At 37.9% G+C, this 21,339-nt stretch overlaps 1 protein-coding gene across 3 annotated transcripts in view; it reads left to right on the top strand.

The window, feature by feature from the left end:
- Nucleotides 1-21,339, top strand: part of PRKG1 (protein kinase cGMP-dependent 1) — a 1,248,399-nt gene that overhangs the window by 513,061 nt on the left and 713,999 nt on the right. The window lies entirely within an intron of this gene.

A 21,339-nucleotide genomic window follows, 5' to 3' on the forward strand; every position in this document is an offset into this window, starting at 1 on the left:
AAACTCTTTACCCAGCCATTTCAGAAGTTCTCATGTCCCATATCAAGTTCCCAGGAGGTCCTTTAACATACATCCCTCCTAAGGTCAAATGCGTTTTTTTGCTTTTTGTTTTTCAATTTAATTAGACAAGCCTATGATGGACTTTGGTATAGAAATATCTGATCTTCCCTCTGCTGAGGCTGTTCGATTTGGAAAGCAAAAAAAAGAGCTTCCTGCTCTTCAGTGTAATTGAATAGAACTCTCAGGTTTTATGATTTCATTATATGTGGCAAACTCCAATTTGTTCATGTGTGCTGATTGTACTGTGTAACATACAGTGTGTAATAAATAATCATTAAAATTTTACTTTGTAATGGGGAAACATGTAGTTACCAGTTAATAGCATTATTAAAGGAACTTTGTTAAGGACTCCATTTCCATAACTTAATTAAAGCCAAACTTAAGTAAAGTTATAAGTCTGTTGCAGATGTAGCAAGGGCGTGCATGTGTGTGTGTGTGTGTACACATGTATACAATTAGACAAAAAATGATGAAGGAAAAATAAAATTATCTTACGTAGATAACAGATAATATCAAATCCAGATCAGCCCAAGGAAGACAGTATCACCTCTGAAAGCATCATAGAACGTGCACCAAGATTCAGAAAAGTTTTGTAACACCCAGCTATTTTCACTTGATGTTACTGATTAAAAACACAATTGTAAGGAAAGACCTATAAATTGGAGAATATTTAAACTAAGAATAGAAATTTAAGCTAAGAGTAGAAACTATTCGTAGTTTAAATATAGTCCAGTTCTTGAGGCGGGGGGTAAAATCGCCTCCCCCTCTTCCCCATGAGAATGATTGGAATAAGGGGATTTATATACTAATAAAGAAGGTAAGAAATAACTTTTTTTTTTAAGAAATAACTTTTTTATATGCCCAGTTGTGTACATTTTATATAAGGTATATATAAAGTATTTAGATTACATTAACCACCAGAGGATAAAATAGGAAATAATTTTATTCTATTCACAAGACATTCAGAGACATTATTTATGTTACTAATATTCTTGTTCATTTCTAATAAACCTAAGTTATCCTTAACTTTTAAGTAGACCATTTTTGTCAATAAAGAAGGAGAATAACCAGTATACATAGACAAAATCTGCAAACAAACTATAGAATGAATTGATTATGGTGTATTCATAGAGTATCATTCATAGTTGTTCTTGATAGGAAAATTATACTGAGATTCTGGTGAAATCTCAGTCCCATTCAATCTAAGCAAAATGTTTTGTCATTTGTATGAAATGAATAGCTATGTGAAATTCTTATTTATCTATCTGTTTCAAAATGACTTGCTGTGTTATTTCAAGAATGTTACTAAACTCTCCTCATCTCTCTCCTCCTCTGCTGAGTTGGAATATGCCATCTATGTCACAGTGTCATGCTTAGCACAGTTCTTTGTATGTAATAAATACTCAACAAATACATGGTAGAGGACACAACCAAGTTCCAGTGACATTGAATTCTGAGAGGGATAAAAAGAGGGAGAAAGATCCAGAGGAATGGCTACCCATTGGGTATACGCTGGGTCCCAGGAATGAAGTGCAATCTAGCTGCAACTTTTGTCAAGTCAGTGAAGGCCTATGCTATGTTGATATGGTAATTTATTCAACAAACAATTTTTGACTGTTTATAATGAGTTCAGCTCCATTCAAGGCACTGGGAGTAGAGGAATGAATGAAATGGAGGAGGTTTCTGCATTCATTGAGCTTGCATTTTGGTGGGAGAGGTAGACAATAAAACGCACAAAAATAAGTTCTGGATTAAGAAAAGAGCTCTTGGAGGAACTATCAAAAACAACAGAGGAAACTGTTTTAGAAGGAACAGTCATAGAAGGCCTCTCCGAGGAGACGTTGTATGAATCAAGACCTAAATGATACAAGAAGCCAGCCTTGTGAAAATCAGAGGGAAGAGTATTCCAGGTGGAGGAAACAGCAAGTTCAGAAGGCCTGGAGATGAGAATGTGTCGGGCTTGTTCTGAGAAGGAAAAGAAAGCAGATAACCTAGAATAAAGTGACTACTGATAGATTGTCAGATGAAGTTTCATCAACCTCAGCACTACTGATACTTTGGGTTGGATAATTCATTGTCGTGAGGAGCTGTGTTCTGAATTGTAGTATGCCTAGAAGCATACTACGCATTAGATGCTAGTAGCCACGCCCCCAATCCCAACATCCAGTTGTAACAGCCAAAATGTTTCAAATATTGCCAATTGCCCCTGGCTGAGAACCACCGAAACAGAAGAATGAGGACAGGGCCAAATCATGTAGGACCTTCCAAGCCATGATAAACAGTTTCAGTTGATTCTTAATGAAATGTGATGCTATTAGAGTGTCCTAAGTAGAAGAGTAGCATGATCTAACTGGCTTTAAAAAAAAAAAATTCAGTCTGGTTGACGCATGACAAATAGATTGAGAGGTAAGAAGAATGGAGTCACAAAAACCAGCGGAAGGCTATTGCCAGGAACCCAAATGAGAGATGATGACAGCTCAAGACTAGGGTAGCAGCTGTAGAGATGAGGAGTAGATGTAAACAAATGTATGCTTGAGGAAGGGTCAGCTGGACTTACTGATGGATTGGCTTTGGGGATTGAGGGAAAGAAAGGAATCAAAGATGACTTCTAGGGTCTGGCCTTAATTATATGGTGGTGCCATTCACTGAGATTAACAAGACTGAGACAGGATCAGGTATGGGTAGAACGACCCTGAATTTTTTGCCTTGTTCTCTGGTTTCCTGAATATACTAATCACAGTTACTTAAAGTTTATGTCTTATAACTCTCCTACCCAGCCACCCATAGGGCTGTTTCTATAATCTCTTAATGTTTTCTCCCTCCAGAGAGGATTTTCATTTTTATCTGGAAGGCTGTTAGAGAAAGGTCAAGTCAATCTAATCCAATCAGGGATTAAGTCTGGGTTTCCATTTTTGTAAGATCTCGCCTTACTCTTAGGATGCAGCCTTTCAGAAGTCTCAGGAGAGAGTCTGGCGTATTCGCCAGGGTATCTCCTACTTAGCAAGCCCTAAACTCCAATTTCTGTCTTTCCAAATTGTGAAACTGCCTAAAGCTCTTCTAATTTCTTAGCCGTTAGTGACCATTTTCTGTTGGGTGCTCCATTTAGGAATTATCAAATGACTCAAGCCATACAATGTCAGGCTTACTTCTCTTTGCTTCCCTTCTCTCTGGGTCTTGGATCCTCAAGTTTTGGCTCTCTTGGAACACTGACATCCAATTGTGAAGCTACTAAAGAAAGCTCCTGAAGAATTTTGAATAGCCACATAATATCTGGCATGGTCTGATTTGTCTTTTAGAAAGTTTGCTCTACTATCAGCAATGTAAAAAAAAAAAAAAATGGATTGAAGAGATTGAGTATAGATGCTGAGAAGCCAGGAAAAAAGGTTCCTCAAATTGGCACGTGCAGGCAGAAGATAATGAGGACCTAAAGTAGGGCAGTGAGCATAAAATGCAGGAAATAGAAGCAAGAAATACCTACAAGGTGGATTTGAAATGATGGCAAATGGAAAATTTAGCTGTCAGCATCCCTTAAATTGTATTTGTATGTCAAAATAAGAATGACATATTGGTTCATTAATTCTCCATCCCTCGTAATATTAAAGGCTAGTCAAGGATGACTGGTTGCCAAACAAAATAATCTACTCGTTGGGCTTCCCTGGTGGCGCAGTGGTTGAGAATCTGCCTGCCAATGCAGGGGACACGGGTTCGAGCCCTGGTCTGGGAAGATCCCACGTGCCGCGGAGCAACTAGGCCCGTGAGCCACAATTACTGAGCCTGCGCGTCTGGAGCCTGTGCTCCGCAACAAGAGAGGCCGCGATAGTGAGAGGCCCGTGCACCGCGATGAAGAGTGGCCCCCGCTCGCCGCAACTAGAGAAAGCCCTCCCACAGAAACGAAGACCCAACACAGCCATAAAAAAATATAAAAATAAATAAATAAATAAATAAATAAATAAAAAAAGATTACTACTTAAAAAAAAAAAAAAAAAAAAAATAATCTACTCGTTGAAATTTCTCATGCTTCTGCTATTATTCTTGGTTATAAGGATTGAAAGGGAAATGTATTTTAATTACCTTCATTGTTCAAACTAAGAACTTGCTTAAGTTAGAGTCTTTATGTGAGTGATCTCTTTGAAGGAAGCTATGTGCTCCATAATTCAGAAAGCATGGAAAATATTTAAAATGAAACCTTTATTATTATTCTGATAGCAATATTCTGTGGGAGAAATTGAGCCATTTAACTTGAGGAAACACCGAGCTAGGTTAGTAATATGCACCATTTAGCAATGCATTTGAGATGTGGCGCTTGTTCTAAATATTTAGTGTTAAGGGAAGTAGAAAATGACAATTTTTAGTGCCTACTTTAGACCAGAGACCCAGTGTTGAACGCTTTATGTACATTCTCATTTAACCTTTTTGATAACCTTGTAAGTAAGGTATATATTTTCCTATTTTATGGAGACGAGTCTCAAGAAGTTGGGATAACTTGTGTGATATCATACAATTAGTAAATGGCAGAGCCAGGACTGAAAACTGATTCTGTTTTATTCCATTTGGTTATTCTTTGCAAGATACCAAAGATCTAAGAACTTTCTTGTGTTTGGAGAAAAGCTGAGAAAAATATGAGGGGAAAATCCAGGTCAGATTATTTAGATTTATTTGAACAAAGCTTTTCATTGTTCATGTCATTTATAGAAATTAATTCAACTAAATTCTTTCCAAATAAAGTAATACTTCCATTCATTAGAGTATAGTGCAGTTCATTCTCTTATTAACTTGAATCCTGAGGCATCTCATTACGTACTTGCTCAATTCTAAATATGATCTCATCTCCAATGAGTTTATTATACCTGTTGTCATCATTGATATAGAAACAGCAAAACCAGCTATTTTAAAACAACTCCATCACCTTTCTTTTATTCTTTCCTTGAGCCTGGAAAGTTCTACTGTATGCCTCAGCAAAACTGGCGGAAATCTGGCCCAGATGACAAAATGACTAGATGAGTTCACAGCTGGCTATAATCTTATCTCCAGAGAGAAAAAGAAAACTTAACGTTTATTGTATTTCTAACCTGTTCTAGGCACTTAACTATGTCATTTAATCCTTGCAGCAAACCTATGAGGTACATGCTAATTTTACAGATGATTTAGTTGAGATCCAGAGAAGTCAAATGATACCTCATAGCATAAATCCTGGTAAGGGGCAGTTCATTCTAAACCTAATGATAAAATCTTTTGTATCTAAAAGCTCCAATATCTTGGTTAACATAGGTTAATTAAGTGTAAGTAATCAGTGACACATTGTACTAAATTTAAAATAGTATGTTGCCATATATCTCTGTCTAATCTATCTATCTGTCTAAATATAGAGAGAGTTATATATAATATATATTAAGTACATGTTTCTTATAATTTGATACCTATTTATATAGAAAATATACTAAAATAGAACACATAGAATGAATATAAAACAGAGTGAATAGGGGAGTTTAAACTATAAAAAAGTACGAGTTAGTCTCTATGTTTTATCAACAAGGAAAAAATTATTACTACACCAGTCTAAATATCACATGAAGAAACCAGTATCAGTCTGTGTTGTATGCAGTTATATCATCAATGTCCAGTGAGTGCCTGATACCTACATGCATAATAAATATTTTTAGATAAATCACTATGATATGATGAAAACCCAAGCAAAACCCCAGATTATCTAGAAATTCACGATGATAATCAGAGGAAATCTGGTATCTAGAGGAGAGGAGTTTGGGGAAAAGTTAAATACTCTGAAATTCTATGAATGATCTTTGCATATTGACCTAATCTTCATGTCCATGGAATATCCAGCAAGAAGAATTTGGTACAATTATAGAATGAAAGACTTTTGCCAGATGTGGAAGAATTTTCTGTCTATTCAACACTGTTAACACTGGGATGAATTACTCATGAAAAGTTTGGTATCTTCTTTGGACATATATAAAATTGAGGGAGGTCATTATAATTTAGAATACTTTAATGAGATTGCAATCAGACACTCAGTGTGGATAAGGACCATGTTTATTTTGCTGGTTATTGAAACTACAGTGCCTAACACATTGCCTGGCACATAATAGGTACTTGATGTATAGTAAATAAATGAAAGAAAATAAGCTAAGAGGACAACTGATCCCTCAAAATTTCTTTCAGTCCTATGATTGATGTGAAAGGTGAAGGTTGTTAACTTTTTTGTAATATTGGATTTTGACTAACCTATTGGGCCGCAAGAGTTGTATCTAAAATTAAGTACAACTCATGTATTAAGCTGTTGAAAATGCTTAGGTCCAAACTCATCAAATTTTATGCATTATTAAAGATGTGCAATTTTTTTGTATATCAATTATACCTCAAAGCTGTTGTAAAAAAAAAAAAAAAAGAAGAAGAAAAAAGAAAGAAAGAAAAAATGCTTAGGACTGAGCATTGTGACTTACTTCCTACTGGTCCAAAATATATTTTAAAAACAGTATAGAACATGGCTGAGGAGACAGAACACAACTGAATTCTCTTCTAAGCTCTACGCATTTACTCAGCTGATATACTTAACTTCTCTTTGCATTTAATTTTTGTTCCGGGGGAATTCTAATTTTACAAATAGCTTTAACATTTGTAAAATGGTGAAGATCAATTAGAGAGATCTGTAAAATACTTTGAGCTTCTTGAAGAGAATTCTCTATAAACAGAACTTGGCAAGTAATTAGTCATTTCAGTACTATAAATGAAAGTAGTGTGAGTAATTTTTTCAAGTTGCGCTTTTTTATACTCCTCCGCATTTACCATAAGGCTGTGAAATCCTTTAGGGCCCTTTGGTATGCAAAATACCATAACTGCTATTTTCTTTGCAATTATTTAATTAATACACTTCTATTCTGATGCAGCATGAGAGGCAGAAAAATTAGCTTATAGCCAACAAATTGGGTCTTAATAGAAAGAAGTTTCTGATCCCATTTTGGCTTATTATTTATAGTTATTCCTAGTTAAATCCACTGCTTATAAAAAGATTTAGAAGGGAGACTTCTCTTGTGGCACAGTGGTTAGGAGTCTGCCTGACAATGCAGGGGACACAGGTTCGAGCCCTGGTCCAGGAAGATCCCACATGCCACGGAGTGGCTAAGCCCGTGTGCCACAACTACTGAGCCTGTGCTCTAGAGCCAGTGCTCTGCAATGAGAGGCCACCACAATGAGAAGCCCACTCACCACAACGAAGAGTAGCCCCCACTAGCCACAACTAGAGAAAGCCTGTGAGCAGCAATGAAGACCCAACCCGCCAAAAATAAATCAATAAATAAATATATATTTTAAAAAAAAAGATTTAGAAGAATTAATGTGGTATTTGTTAATTCTGTGGATCTGAATAGATAATTTCAGGATTTTTTTCTAATTTCACATTAGTATGTAACTATTGAGCTTTGAGAAATCTTTGCATTTGACATGGAACACTATGTAGGATGGATTTGTGTTTCATGGTTGATGCATTTTCCCAACTTGGGAGTATTTCCTTTTCCTTTTTTCCAAACAAAATTTTCAAACCATCGCATAAATATTGAGGTAGACCAATGATAACATACCTGGGAAAATTTAACTCATGTTGAATAGTTTGAGGGCTCTGATTGAAAACGTTGCTTGGTAATGAAATTGATTTTCCACTTTCACTGTGAGATTCAGAGCGATGAGAAAGCAGTCTGGTGAGAGAGGAGTAATTCAGGTTGATTCTTCCAAGTAGATAATTTTGTACAACTTTTGCTGTTGTTTTCAACTCTTCTCTCTTGTTCAAATATTGATACTTTCTTCTTTTTTTTTAAATAATTAATTTATTTATTTATGGCTGTGTTGGGTCTTCGTTTCTGTGCGAGGGCTTTCTCTAGCTGCGGCAAGCGGGGGCCACTCTTCATCGCGGTGCGCGGGCCTCTCACTGCTGCGGCCTCTCTTGTTGCGGAGCACAGGCTCCAGACGCGCAGGCTCAGTAATTGTGGCGCACAGGCCTAGTTGCTCCACGGCATGTGGGATCTTCCCAGACCAGGGCTCGAACCCGTGTTCCCCGCACTGGCAGGCAGATTCTCAACCACTGCGCCACCAGGGAAGCCCCAATACTTTCTTCTTGAATGAAGTTTTGGGGATAATGAGGAGTGTCTATGAAGGAGTATAGGTAGAAATCAGGTGAAAATAATACAATGTGTTTATTGTGAATCAGTTAAAGTCTGAGATGTCACTTTTATCAGTCTCCGGGAAATCATTTCCCTCTGTCCCATTTTTCACCAAAGTGTTGGAGCAGTGGAAAAAACTAGCTGATTTTATTAGAATATTATGCCAATGTCAATCACAATTGTGGAATGTGTTGTTGCTAAGGTGATGCCTTCTTACCCAAATTACTTACTTAGAAGGAAACTTCCATGTTCCTAAGTGGTGACTGCTCTTGGATTATTTCTTCATCCGTTAAAAATCAAGGGGAAAAGAAAAATAAATCGAGGGGAAAACCCCAAATTATTTGGGACCTGAAAGTCTCATTTTAAATAATGCTATTCTTCACTGATGCATGTGTATGTTCAAAATAATGTCTTTATTGTGAAATAGTTGGTCTAAACAATTCTGCTCAGTAGCTGTCCATGGTTTTACAGTTCCTGCGGGTGATACAACAGCAGCTAATGAGAGGCTGGGGGGTCACCTGATTCCTTTTCACCTGGCAGTTCTGGAGTTTTAAGAAATAGTAATGTTAGGAATCAGAGACTGAAATTTAGTCTTTCCATTCACATGTCAGCAAAAAAGCAGGCACACTGCAGCCATTCTATCGAGGGATCCTGTGCTTGGTGGAGAACATCTCCGCTTGCTGTCCAGACAGTGTTTTCCTGCTTCACCCCCTGTGAGACCATGACAGGAGTAATAGAGATCACTGAGTCACTCAGTGATCACAGATCACGGAGTCACTGACTTTTGCAGTTCAGCTCAGTGCTCAGCTGATGCATTTTATATTTAAGTGCTTACTCTGTACTAAGCAGATTTCCAATATATTATCTCACTGAATGCACAACTGTTGTAGGAAAAATGGGGCATGACAGGATGGTCGTGCCCCAGGTCTTGAGTGAGTCCCTGGAATGGGCCACCAAGTGAGGGTCCTTGGCTTCATGCAGGAAAGAATTCAAGAACGAGCCACAGTAAAGTGAAAGCAGGTTTATTTAGAGAGATACACACTCCATAGACAGAGTGTGGGCCATCTCAGAAGGCAAGAGGTGACCCCAGGGCATGGGGTCCTCTTGGAAAGCGAGAGCAGCCCCAAGGTGTGGGAGTGGTTAGTTATTATGGGCTGGGTAACTTCATAAGAATATTCTAACTATCTTGAGGAAGGGGCGGGGATTCCCAGGAATTGGGGCACCGCCTACTTTTTGGCCTCTTATATTCTGCCTCATAACTGTGATGGCACCTGTGGGTGTGTCATTTAGCTTGCTAATGCGTTACAATGAGCATATAAAGAGGCTCAAAGTCTACTGGAAGTCTAATCTTCCACCATCTTGGGCCTAGTAGGTTCTGACCAGTTTTTGTTGTATCGTGTTCTTCTTAATGGTTGTGTCATTCTTTTTTTTTTTTTTTTTTTTTGGTCATTCTTTTAATGGTTGTGTCCTGCCCCCTTCCTTCCTGTCTCACAACAGACCAGTTAAGTTCTTTTCAACTCTACAGAGAGCCCAGTGCTTCAAACTGATCTAGTTGACATGAGTGTCGGTAATCTAACCATTATTTTTTTTTTTAATCTTTTTTTTTTTAATTTATTTTTGGCTGCATTGGGTCTTCCTTGCTGTGCGCAGGCTTTCTCTAGTTGTGGCGAGTGGGGGCTACTCTTTGTTGCAGTGCGTGGGCTTCTCACTGCGGTGGCTTCTCTTGTTGCGGAGCATGGGCTCTAGGCGCGTGGGCTTCAGTAATTGTGGCACATGGGCTCAGTAGTTGTAGCTTGCAGGCTCTAGAGCACAGGCTCAGTAGTTGTGGCACACGGGCTTAGTTGCTCCGCGGCATGTGGGATCTTCCCGGACCAGGGCTTGAACCCGTGTCCCCTGCATTGGCAGGCGGATTCTTAACCACTGCACCACCAGGGAAGCCCTAACCATTATTTTTGACTGCCTCTTTCTTAACTAATTCTCTCAATAATTAGTAAAAAAACAAAACAAAAACAAAACAAAACAAAAACCTAGGAAGGACCATGGCAGTAACCTAACTTCATCCTTTTGCTTTATAGGCCAACAGAAGTTCCTAGAGGCTTTGACATTCCCAAGGCCATTGACATAGTTAAGTGATGGCAGAGCCATGACCAGATCTGGTCTCTCCTTTCCCCAAATTGGGCGAATTCAAGACGACCATCATTAGGTCAAAGCATGAACCTGGAAAATAAACTCACATAACAATCAATTATCACTTTACCATTGTTTCTAATAAATGGTTTCCGTAGTTCAAAAAGTTTATATTGTGTTGTTTTTTAGGTCACTGTGTGGAAAACTGATTATCTTCTGAGCAGAAAGGTGATTTAAGCCATGAGTGGGCAAACTTTGCTTAAAGGACCAAGTAGCAAACATTTTAGGCTTCATAGGACATATAGTCCCTGTTGCAGCTTTTCAACCTACCACTGTAGGACGAAAACAGCCATAGACAATACATAAATGAAGGAACATAGCTGTTTACCAATAAAACTTTATAAACATTGGAATTTGAATTTTACATAATTTTCATGTGTCACAGGATCTAATTCTTGTTTTAATTTTTTTCTAACCATATAACAAATGTGAAAACTATCCTTAGCTCATGTGCCAAACAAAAACGGGCAGCTTACTGGATTTGTCCCACAGGCTATAGTGTGCTGACCTCTGATCCGAGCCCAAAGATCCCAGTCAACCTCAGTTCAGTTCCATTCTGCCATTTTTGCTTGTACATGTTTGCTTTTGTATATGTATCTTCATGAACCGCAGGGGCTGAGTTTAAAATGGATACAGGTGATAAAGCAAGTGCTTTTATTATATTCAATATACTAACAGTGTGTTTTCTCGTAACATTTTCCTATTTAAAATACTCTTTACCATCATGGTTACAAATACACAGAAGCTGCTTGTTTTTCAGTCTTTAACGTGATAATTTAATCAAAATTTTTTAAAAAATACTTCTTTCAAGAATGCCTATTTGGAACCATGTCATTAATGGGAAAATATGAGCCCATATTTAGTTGATGATGATTTTGTTTTGTGCCAAGTAAACTAAGGAACTGTCCTGAAGAGATTTAGAATAGCAGATCCAAGAAATGTGTCAGAATCATCCATAATCAGAAATGTAATGCGGGGCTTCCCTGGTGGCGCAGTGGTTGAGAATCTGCCTGCCAATGCAGGGGACATGGGTTTGAGCCCTGGTCTGGGAAGATCCCACATGCCGCGGAGCAACTGGACCCGTGAGCCACAACTGCTGAGCCTGCGTGTCTGGAGCCTGTGCTCAGCAACAAGAGAGGCCACGACAGTGAGAGGCCCGTGCACCGCGATGAAGAGTGGCCCCCGCTTGCCGCAACTAGAGAAAGCCCTCGCACAGAAATGAAGACCCAACACAGCCAAAAATAATAAATAAATAAATAAAAATTAAAAAAAAAAAAACATGTCCCCTTAGACCTAGCAGTTCTAATTAAAAAAAAAAAAAAAATGGAATGCAAAGCACATCACACAAAGGATGTGGGAATGTGATAAGAGGGGAGGAAGAGGGGGAGGGAGAGACAGATGAGAGAGAGAAGAGAGGAAGGAAGGGAGGGATGGAGGAAGGAAAGTAGAACAATATTAATAACACATCTAGAATTTAGAGAAAAAGAATATTTTCATTTGTAAGTAGATTCTAGATGTTAAGGTGTTTCCTTTGTACTTAAAATATGCAATTCAACTAGATAATCACATTATCTAGTTAATAACAGATAATCGCATGATCTGCCCAGACAATAGGTGTGCCTAGTGTGTGAAGTCAAGAAGCCTGCACAGAGGGAGTGAGCCCAGGTTGATTTTGAAGACTGGATGGGAATGAACAAAGTGTTAGCAGGGCCTGAAACCTATTTCGAGTTTTAAAAAGTATGCAAGCAAGACTTGCTAAATATGAATTTGTTAAAATGTATACAGTAAAATGTAAACTTTTACCTCATTCAGCAAAACATCATGAATACAAAAGTGTTCTAGGCATTGTGGAGGGATTCGCATTTCTAGGCATTGCAAGGTCTCTTAACTAAGCAATAGCGTCAAAGTCCTAAGGAGTTGTACTTTAGATCCTGGAGAAGATAGCAGTAGATTTATAAGAGGCCTTTTTTTTTTTTTTTTTTTATACGAGACCTTTTGTTCCCTTCCGCCTAAGAGGAGTTATTTCTGTTTGAAAGAGAGCTTCTGGCGTGCATTTTCAAACAACTCTGGGCAAATACTTTCTTAGTTAAGTAAATGCAAATATAGCCAGTACTAAAATTCATCTTTAAAGTGGTCACACTATGAATTTAACTCTTTTCCAAAGATTTAACTTACAGAGTGTTTCCCTACTGTGGTATGCTGACCATTATGGTTTGCAAGTTGACTTTTAGCAAACCCACACCACATATAGCACTTACATAGCCATATAGCCATACTAATGTGAAGGGTAGTTTGCTGATGGCTGGCGCTTGAGAACATTTGGTCTAAACATATTTTTTTCCTATCACGAAGAATTATTTTAAGGAAAAGGTGGTAGGACATATTTTAAAACTTGTCTCTTCTCTCCTTTTGAAGGAAAATCACTTGGCTTAAGTGGAACATTAGATTTCCCTTCATAGTTTTTCTAACTTACATTCAATAACGCAAAAAATCAAATTCAGAGGTGAATCCGAGTTCCTCTGTGCAAATGAAGGACTTGAAATTTTAAATAGGCACAGCTATCCTTCTTTCCTGGGAGTACATAACTGGCAGAGGGCTAATTAAGCCCATGTGAGTTGGTACATTAAATGTGCTTTTAGGACAACCACAGTTAGAGGATCCTTAACCCTTAGGAAGTAAACCAAAAGTCAGTAACTCAGCTAAAGAACATTCAAGAGAACAATCAGAAAATTCTTGAAACAACAGTTCCACATATCTGGTCACCAAAACAAATGAACATAAGAGACGTTCTCCAGACAGGTCATACCTACTGTATTAAAATCAACAGAATTCCTGGGAGTATTTCTCCTAAATGTACTGGAATTAATACGCAGAGGGTAGGATAGTAGCTATCCTGAACATTCAGATAAAGGGAATTCTTAGTTTGTCCCTTAACCGTTAAATCTCTTCTCTTTCAAGACATGGCACTACCTTTTTCTCTGTTGTTCAGGCTCCAAACTATCCTTGATTCGACTCATTTTCTCATCTCCCCACCCCCTTCAGGCCCCACATCCAGTACAAATCCTGTTGACTCTACCTTCAAAATAGATTCCAAATCCAACCACAGTTCATCATCTCCACTGCTTCTCCCTGTTATCTCTCATCTGTACTATTGCAGTGGTCTTCTTGCTTCACTCTGGCTGTCCTACAGTCCCTTACCCGTATGACAGCCCCAGTCATATTTTTTAAAAAATTAATTAAGATCTCGTGTCCTGTTTGAAGCTTTTCAGTGGCTCATTATCACACTCAGGTTAAAATATAACTCCTTAATTTGACCTAAAATGGTCTTCCTGATTGCCTCTCTGACTACATGGCCTGTCACTTACTTGTTCATTTCTTTATAGCCAGACTCACCTTCTTTGGAACCTCTGCTCCTATGCTTGCTGTTGCCTTTCCAAAACACCCTTCCACTGCATCTTTCCATGGTGCATCTCTCATTCCACTCAGGTCTGTACACAAATGTCACTTCTTTCTTTCCTGATCACTAAAATAGCAACACACACACAATCCCCTAGTCCTCTGTTATTTTTCTTTACAACATTTATCACTACCGAAATTATGTTATTTATTTTTTTATGTAGCTGTCCTATATACTTCATCAAGTTATGAAGATTTAAACAGATTTTACATGTATGAGCACTTTATAAAGCTCTATTTAAATGTGAGGGATGGTTACCATAGTGGAGTTTGCCACTTTATGACTCTAGTGTAATGACATTATGAATCAAAAAGTCTTTATTGATTTAATTAATTGTAATTATTCTTGTCTCTCCCTTGCTTGCTTGCTTTTTTAACTAGCCTGGGAATAATTGGCTACTGGCTATTTAGATAATACTGCTTAAATTTTAGTTCTTCCTCTTTCCTGTAACATTAATGTTACTTTTCCATGCATCCTTAGCATGATAAGATTATGATGTAAGAAATAAGAATGTAAGAAAATGTTTAACCTTTATATGCCTCTCATACATATATTCAAGTAGTTTATCAAGTGTATGGATCTTTCAAATAATGTGTGTCTCCTAAGAAGATGGCAATTGATCAGGGCTCCCAGAAGTTTGTAACACCCCGGTGTCTGAACAGTGTTACAATTTTGTGAGCTTGTTGTTGTTTTGTTATTTCTAAATTATTAAAGGAAGGAGGATATAATTTCAGGTTCCCCCCACAGAGTAGATACATATATTATAAAACAGATATAAATTGTGTCCCACAATCTTGGGTAGGCAAGGAATGGTACTTCCTTAATTTTCTGTAACTGAACTTTTGTTTTAAGCACCTACCTGGCCAGGCTTTTCAGATTCCATTCTCAGTCTTTAATCTTCCCCCCATCATCCTCATTTTGTATTTGAGCTATCTGCCCACAGAGGTTACAACTGAAGTGACCATTATCGTGGTTACCAAAAGCTCTTTGCTGTCTATTTTCCATACTGGGGACACAATCTTTCTTTGATACTGTATTTTGCCTATAGATGCACCAAACAGCCATTTCCTGTCCCTGCCAGCAAGCCGCCACTGGCCACCAAACACCCTTACCCTCTTCGCACACACACCCCTCCACCCGTCCCAGAAATTTTCTTTTGATCTGATTGGAAACCCTTCTCCTTCTGTGTTTTTGCGCAAGATATCTGTCCTCTATCCTGATACTATTTCTCTTACCAGTGCTGTGAGTGCTCTAAATTGTCTTAGGAGCCTAGGGTTTGGACACACGTAGTCAGAGAGAATTACAGGGAATTTCTATTGCCTGCCCAGTCAGATGCCTCTGTCAAGACAGTGAGCACAGGGCCAATTCTCTAATAGAATTGGAGTGAGAAGAGATTGTAAATAGGGAGAGCAGAAAATCATAGGTTAGTAACACAGAATATTATCCCGCCATAAGGGTTTTCAATTTTACATCTCAGTATAAAAATCAAGCTACTGTTGCACACCTGCCTTGTAAATGGTCCTTAGATAGTCCACAGGGTTTTCCATTTTTTTCCCTTCCAAATGAAATATGCAATAACCCCCTAAAAGTCACAAATTTAAAGGAACTACTCTAACTCTTTGACATAATCTTAACTGTAATCACCAAAATTTTCATGGCAATGTATAACTGGGTTCAATAAGTAACAAAATAAAACACAACATAATACTTAGAACTGAAGCTTTGGGTGTAGACTGAATCACTGAATCTCATATGTAGTTTGACTATTAAGAAATAATACCTAGAATTAAAAGAAGTGTCATTCAGCCATCTCAAACAGACCTATCATTTTTAATTCTATATCTAAGGCAATTTATTTATACGTTTTCATACCAGAGCAAATATGCCAGTTGTCAAAGTTTTTCATGTTTGTCCCTGAGGTTTGTGACATCATTTTGGACCAGAGGAAGGAATTCATAAAGAATGATCAGGCCATGTGACTCTGACTAGTCCCCATCTGCTGGATAGAATGCTATTTTCTAGATACCAGTTAATCTCAATTTTGTTCAGTATGTTAGTGGAATATGACTCTCTTGTCTATTTGTTTTCTGATTTGTTTCTTGTTCATTGCTCTCTTCTCTCAGCAAGGGCTGCTAAAGCTACAGCAGGAGCTGGGAGAGATTTCCAATTATGTGACAGCTCTTGTCACACCAGGTTGGCTGTAACTTTATCTATAGGTGGATGTACTTTCAGCCAGTTGTAGTTTAAAGTGCTGACTAATAAAGCTTGGGACATAAAGGTCCCATTATTTCAGGTGACGCTACTTCACAGAATGAATCTGCAGCTTCACTCATCCCTGACTTTTGCAAAAAAAAGCTGCGGATACAATTTTCCAGTGTCAGCGCTATCATTTGACTTCACTACAGCATGGGACTTTCAAGCTGGTTCTCTGTCAGCCCTACTAAAGATGTGATTTCCAAGTGAATTTACACTATTTGATTAATATTTTAATACTATAGTAAGTTTTAAGAGCAGTCATGCCTCAGCTAAATCTCATGGGCCATAATATGGCCACCAGGCAAAGCTGGTGGTGATTAGGTGTTTCTCCAGATTTCCCATTACTGACAAACAGCTCTTGGCCTCAAGGAAACATCGGTAACTTCACAGAAAGAACATCCAATACTTGACCAAGAGTAAGGATATTGATTTTTAATATTTTCACTAAAAGGATCTATTATAACACTATGTGATTCTGTATCTACATAAGGCAGCTCTTTGATACATGTGAATCTTGTCCCTGGGCACACCTGTTTGAGACAAGTATATATACCTTTCCAAATTCAGTGAATTTATTTCAGTGGGCAAACATCTAAATAAATCAGTCTCTCCCTCTTCCTTCCACTTTTCCCATCTCCCCTTCCCTCTCTGTTTCTCACACCCCCCGGCAATTTTTTCATCTCTCTTTCTCAAATTGGACCTGAGAGCCACAGAGTCCAAAATCAGGTGGTGGTGGGCAGAGGAGCTTTGGGGCAAGGAAGCTATTTATTGGCAATGACGTAATATATAAACATAGAAAGAGAAGACTAGCCACAGAGAGAATCTGAAAGTTCTGCAGAAATAAGACAGACCTCCATCCTGCTGCTTTCAAGTTCTCAAATGACACAAGAATGACTAATTTCCTTTGGATTTGCTTAAGCTAGCTTGAGTAGACTTCTGTTTCTTGTAACTAAAAGAATTGTAATCACAAGAGTTGGTAGCTTTATTTTGCTGAAAGTTATTTTAAAAGGCATTTATTGATTTTTTTCCCCTTTTAGTAAGTAATAGTAGTTGTAATTTGCATTTGGCAAGGAGATAAATTCTTTCAAAGTGCTTTTATATCTGATATATTAATGTAGCCACAGAAGAAAGAACAAGTGCTATACCCTTATTTGATGGGTAAGAAATTATTTTTAAATTTGATAAGAAATTTGATAGGTAAGAAATTATCTTATTTTGGATAAGTCCAAAAAGGTCAGACAACTTGCTTAAAATCTCAAAGTTGGGAATAGTGCTGAAACTAGGTCCCTGACCCCAAGTATTAATGGTCTTCATGTCCTAAAACTGGCTCATAACAGCTCCCCAACTCTGCACATGACCTCAGCTTAACATCATGTTCAGTGTTCAGTGATAATTGTTTTGGTGGCTTGAAATCAGCCCTAGTGGGAGTATTTATGCTATAGACATCAGCAAACATGACAACTCATTACTTTTCAAAAAGCCAGTTGTTCAACCTGTATCAGCATTTCACTGCCTCAAACTTAATATTTTATAAAATAATTTACTATATATTTTGGAGCCAAGTGTATCCATACATCTTTAAAGGAGGGCTGAAAACTCTTAATTTACTCTTAACTGGAACTTTTTCAGTTACTTACAGCTGTGGGTGAAGACCTCAACAATGTTGTTGGAGAACAGTCTTATAATATTTGTTCTGCCTTAAAATTAGAAGTATAAAAGACCACCAATATTATCTAGCTCAACCCTGTTATTTCATAGATGAGGAAGCTGAGGGCAAGAAATGAGAAATGGTCCAAGGTCTTAAAGCTGTAGGAAAGAAACGTTATGATGAGAACTCAGATCACCTTCTGTGTAGCCCAATACTGAGTAAAATCCATGCGTGGAAGACTGGGGAGATTGTGCTTAAGGCAAAGAAAGGAGGCCACAGGCAGAAGTCTAGAATCCCAGCAGGCTTATAAAATCTCTCATGGATTAGACTGAAAAGAGATCATTGGAATTAATTACCAATGCCCAGTTAAAGTTGTAATCGTGCTAGTCGATTTGTTCATTAAGGTATGTGAGCAAAGCGATGTTTCTAATAATTAAAATAATCAATAAACTTACAAACTCAGTTTTGGGGCTAATTGTTTGTCTATTAAATACAAAGAGTCTTTTGCATAATGAGAAACTGTTAATATTCATGGAGAAAAAAAATGTGAAAATGAGAGACAGTTCTGCCCTTTCCAGTAAAATCATGGTCATTATTATATGATATAATAGACAAAGACAAAGGGGAGAAATTTTATTTATTTTTTAAAAGTAGTGAAGTGATCTAACTTGATCTAAGGAACACTGGTGAAATATGTTACAGGTTTATGCTTGATTTAAAATATAAACCACTTCAGAATAAAATTTGGTTTGAATGATCTATTGCTGACATTATTACACACACATCTCCTATAAATCAATATCATGAAACCAATAAGCAAGAAAGTAGTTAACTGATTTTTGTCAGTGTTTACTAAAATGATTGATGCGCCTTTTATTTGAATATGAATTATCACAAAAAATATCTAAATTTTCCTTGTCAGTGTTGGCAGGGGTTGTTTTGGAAGTAGGCCTTCGTGACTTGAGTGTGATATGCTTAGTCAATCCACTTTATTTAGACAAAGTCTAAACACATTTCTAAATGGTAAGTCAATATACTCATGCAATTAGTAGTGATCTTTGGATAGGTAATTATGTGGTGTGCTCTCCTAATAAAAGTGGAATTAAGCATATTAATCACAATTAAACACCTGTTTCCCTCCTCCTTGTTCCTTATGCAATATTATCTCTGTTTTCTATTAATATAAATTGCCAAGTTACAACTAGCTGACTTTTATCAAACTCAGATGGCTTGATAAAGCTTTCAGTGGCAACATATTGGGGAACCCATCATAACCTAACTTCTCTTGGTTCCACCCCTTTAATGGTAAACTCTCTCTGTGTAAATGGAAAAAGATGAATAAATAAAATTAGCAAAGAAACTTCTTTATCCTGCATCCCATCCCTTGCTTTATCCACCTTCTTTTCTAGGCAGAATAAACAGATTCCCTTCATTGGCACACCCGAGGACAATGGTTCTCAAAGTGTGGTCCTAAGGTGCAGATTCAGCATCTCCCTAAGAAACTGGTTAGAACTGCAAATTCTTAAGCTCCACCCCAAACCTACTAAATCTGAAACTCTGGTGGGGGAGGGGGGGGCACAAGCAATACCTTTTATAACAACCCCCCCCCGGGTGATTCTGATGCTTATTACTAAAGTTTGAGAACTACTGCCCCAAGGGAAAGAATATTAAAGAAGACTTTGTCCAGAATATGTGAATTATTTTTTTGCTTTTTTCACTCTCCAAGTGGAATTGGAATTATTGATTCTGACAGCACATAGTGGATACATTTTTTACTACTCTATGGAGTGTTTTCTTCATGTGAGATTGATCATTCTGCATTTTATAAGCCTTTTTTTTTTCTTTTCATTTCAAGACCATTTTAATAAGCCAACCAGGCATAAGCTCTGATGGAAACGGAAGAATATGCTGAGGTAAGAAGAGCCAGGTGTCCCATCTGACAGATAGGGAGGAACAGAGAAAGTGCAGGTAGAAGAAAAGCCTGGGAGCGAAGAGTCAATAAGGAAGCTCAAAAGTAAAGAGCCCCAGGCTGCCTCCTTGGTTCCCATCCCCAGGCCCATGGCCACATCCCCAGCTCCAGTGCCATCCCTGCAACTATTTACTCCCCTGTGCTGGTACCATCCTCCTCTTGGTCATCTACGCTTGAAACTTTATAATCTTATTTAAAGTGTCCCTTTTTTGTCCTCCAATTGTAGCCATCCACCAGATCTTGCCATTTCCTCTTTGAAAGGCCTCTTGCATTCATCCGTTGTGCTCTCATGCCTCCGCCATTCACATCCACAGACGTTTTTGCTTGTCCATTGTGTGTAAGCTCTACACGAGCCCTACTTCCTCACCCAAGGAAACAGCCTTCCGAGTGAGTGTCCCCCAGTGACCCCCTTCCAACCCATCTTGCAAACTGTTAGAAGACCATATGATTTATGGGAATCTGGATGGAGAGTATTAAGAGAGTCTTTATGCTAATCTTGTAACTTTTTCTGTAAGGTTGAAATTATTTCCAAATAAAAAGTTAGAGGTTCCTGATTTCCTACATTTCACTGACTGAATCTTTCTCTCTCCTCCTCGCTGCTCTATAGGTCTCCTTTTCTCATAAACTTCATGTTCCCTTCTCAGTTCTCCACTAAACATCATCCAGTACATATTTGATTTCCTAGCATGTGCTGCCGGGTGATAGACTCTTGTTAAATCTTCTTTGTGCATCTACTATTTAGCAATTTTGGGAAAGACGATGTGAGTCAAAACATGTTCTGTGCCTTTAATTAGAGACTTCTTGGTTAGACCTTTGAGACCTCAATATATACCTTCCTACCTAACCAACCTACTTCCCAGTACCTACCTGATCTTCCTCATTCATTTCTTCACTGGCCCACAAGGTGCCAGTACACTTTCACCTGGATCGCCCTCTGCTTATTCAGATAACAGGCATCCTCCAAGACCCAGGATGAGTCTCTCCTCCATTTAGGTCATCGGGACCAACTCATCTTCACTGATTTGCCATCTTCACCACACCCAGAGCACCCAGAATCTACATCACACAGCAGCAAGTTCTTATTTTCTACTTTCCCATGTCATCTCCAAAATGAATTGACAGGTCTTTGAAGTCAGGGACTATTTCTTACGCTTTTGATCTTTTAGAGGCTGGCACAGGACTGACTCTATAGTGTGTATTAACAAGGGCCTGCTTTTTGATTGACATTTCGGTGCATTCTACAACAAAAGATTCAAATTGATTATCATTTATTGTGCATGCTACATTCAAAAAAAATTTTAATAAACATGGGTTATACATTTTCCCTTAACTTTTTCTCTCTAGGTGCCTAATCTATTCTTGGAATCTCTATGATGTTTAAGAAAAGATAGAATATCTTTTCTTATTAAATATATCTAAAAGCTATATACTGGTGCTATAAAGTCTGAAAAGTGCAGAAAAGTAGAAAGAAAAATGAACAATATTGGTCAAAGAGAACCTTATTAACATTCCTGATGTTATATTATTTTTCTACAAATGAGCCTTTATAACTCTTGCCATGCCTTTTTCACACAAAATTATCATGAGAATT

Source organism: Balaenoptera musculus, chromosome 16 (genome assembly GCF_009873245.2).
Source record: "Balaenoptera musculus isolate JJ_BM4_2016_0621 chromosome 16, mBalMus1.pri.v3, whole genome shotgun sequence".
In the NCBI taxonomy this organism is placed as follows: domain Eukaryota; kingdom Metazoa; phylum Chordata; class Mammalia; order Artiodactyla; family Balaenopteridae; genus Balaenoptera; species Balaenoptera musculus.